The sequence below is a fragment of the Nyctereutes procyonoides genome, unplaced genomic scaffold, assembly GCF_905146905.1.
Source record: "Nyctereutes procyonoides isolate TBG_1078 unplaced genomic scaffold, NYPRO_anot_genome, whole genome shotgun sequence".
In the NCBI taxonomy this organism is placed as follows: Eukaryota; Metazoa; Chordata; class Mammalia; order Carnivora; family Canidae; genus Nyctereutes; species Nyctereutes procyonoides.
The window spans coordinates 45,361,429-45,364,374 of NW_026575121.1; positions in this window are offsets into that span (position 1 = coordinate 45,361,429).

Genomic DNA, 2,946 nt, shown 5'->3' on the forward strand with positions numbered 1-2,946 from the left:
TCTCACTTTTTGAGGACTTGCCATACTGTTTTCCACAGTGGCCGCACCATTTTACATTCCCACCAGCAATGTACTGAGTGAGGGACACTTGGGACGAGGTAGGGAGAGATAGGTAGGGGGCCATGGGATCAGGCTCACAAAAATCCCCAAAATGTGAAGGTGTAAGGAAACCAGAGATAAAGAAACAATCAGACCACTGGGTCCTAGGTGTCAGAGGTGGGGTCTTCATTGTGACCAAGGAAGAATTACCAGATCTTAATAAGGAAGTAAACCATTAGAGATGTTATCACTAGTTCTCCCTGGATGATGCTATCAATAAACATGTTAAAAGGATTTAGGTTCACTGGATAGCTTTCAATAAAAAACCAACCTACTGACTGTGCTTCATCCTTTAAAACACCACACAACTCAAATGTCATCTGTAGAAAGTGTTCTCTGAACCTCTAGGTTGGTCTAGCTGACCTCACCAAAGGCCCCTATAGCACCAGGAGCTGTGGAAGGTGGGCACAGGGGACATGCAGGAGGGTAAGGCACTGACCTAAAACCAAACTGTTTGGTTGAAAGTCTATCATAAGGAGCTGATAAACCCCAAGACCCCTTCCCCATGGCAAACAGCCTTGCAGCGGCTCTGGAGGTCTCACCATGTGAATTTCCCTTCAAGATGGAGCTTGCCATTCAGCTGCCAAGAATGCAGTTAGCAGACAGCCTCTGTCTGCAGAGCCATCAGGATCCACCTCAGTTCTTTCACAACAGCCTCCAGCCCAGGAGTGAGCTCAACGGGGCACCTGGTATTTCTGCCCAGTTCGGGACTTCTCTGCCAGGTCGTCTTTGCTCTGGAGCTCCCTATGGAGTTGGCTAGCATTTGTTTGGGAAGATGTGCATTGCGGGCTGAGGCTCTCCCTACCTGCCCTTCCCACCCTTCCTTTCCACAGCTGTCTGACCTGCGCTGTGCAGCTTAAGAATCCCTCCTGCCCAGTTAAGCATCCTCCCTTGCACATCTTTCACAAGCATTACCCCTCCTCACAATAAACTGCTTGCATCCCTACCTCTGTCTCAGTCACCACTCCCCAGAGGATCCAACTGACACAGATGGTTCCAAGAATTGGTCCAACAAAGCAGATGGTAAGTCAGGTTTGGAAACATCACTGTCTGCCTGGCTGGTCACAAGAATGCCATCCTGAGTGGGGCATGGGGCACAAATTGTCTCTCGCACCCAAATGCTAAAACTTGCAATAATTCAAGCATTTGAAAAGTTCAGGAAAGAAGACATATGAGGAGAATGGAATTTTCTGGATGTTACTGAGTCACACAGATGCCCCACAGAGGGTGAGGAAAAGCTGAGGGTTGTTAACAAACAAGTGACGATTAAGTGTGGAGGCCTTATTTCTTAAGATAGGAGAACAGAAAAAAACCTGCGACCAAACTCAGACCTTAATAGTTAAAAAACTTCAAAGAGTCAAAATCTTTATGGGTATCCACCCCCATATTCCTATCCTAAGTGTCAGGGGCCTAGGTTTTTCTAAATAGCCCCTCCTCTAGCAGAGATAGTAAGTCAAAAACAAAATCGCAAGGCACCTGGGTGGCTCTGAGCATCCAACTCTTAATTTTGGCTTAGGGTCATGGGATCCAGCCTCACACACTCAGCTTGAAGTCTGCTTTTTTTTTTTTTTAAGATTATTTATTTATTTATTCATGAGACAGAGAGAGAGAGAGGCAGAGACAGAGGGAGAAGCAGGCTCCATGCTGGAGCCCGATGTGGACTCAATTCTGGAACTCCAGGATCTCGCCCTGGGCAGAAGGCAGGCGCTCAACCACTGAGCCGCCCAGGCGTCCCCGGAGTCTGCTTTGTCTCTCTCCCTCTCCTCCCACTTGCATGTGCCGTCTCTCTCTCTCTCAAATAAATGAATTAAAAAAAAAATCACAACTCAGAGGAGGTCATGAAGATGAGCACCACCCTGAAGGGTCACAAGGACCCAGGGCTGCATCCCTAATCAACTTTCCATTGAATTCACCAGTCTGGATGGATTCTGGAGAAAGGCTGCAGGGAGCAGCCAGTGCAATCAATAGTAGCTCCCATGGCAGCTGCCGTGCTCCTGTGGCATCATCTTTTGCTTTTTTGCTAGAGCTGATTACAAGTTCCCTGGAACATGGTATCCAGCTATGGATCTGGTGAATGTGTTATTTTTTATCTCAATCAAAAAAGAAGATCAGAAGCCAGGTGCATTTACAGTTTTGCCTCAGGACGATGTTACTGAGTCTGCTCCCTGAAGAGACTTGGGCCTGACCATGTCTTCTGACCATCCTGAAGAAGGTCATATTGATCTATTAAACTAACTGATGGCATCATGCTGATCGGCAGGATTAGCAGGAGGGGTTAGCACACAGCTGGTTTTGGTAATTCACATGCAGCCTAGAGGGTGGAAGGTCAATCCCATGAAGATTCAGGACTTGCCATTTCAGTATATTCTTAGAAGTCCAGTGGTGAAAATCAAACTGCTCCCTCTTGCACCCCTTCCACAAAGAAGGAAGTGCAGTGCCTGGTGGGCCTCCCTGGATTCTGGAGGCAACACATTCCACACCTAGGGATAATGCCCTAGCCTGTAAACTGAGTGACACAGAGGCTATCTGGAGCAAGGAAAGGGCCCTGCAGCAGGTCTAAGCTGTGGGGTGGGGTTGGAAGGGGAGCAGTAAGTATCCCTGCCACACTGGGAACTTGGAAGGAACAGGACTAGAGATGCAGAGATAAGAAGGCAGGTTTGGAGGTATGTGAATGCCACATGGGGGGTGGCTGGGAAGTGTGAAGATCTGTGTTAATGTCCACTAGAGAGCAAACACACTATGGAAAGGGAACTTAACCATCAGGTAGACAAAGTGAGTTGGTTACTTAACTTTGGCTAGCCTTCACCATCAACTACCCCAGAACTGCCACAGTGGGCATCTGAATGG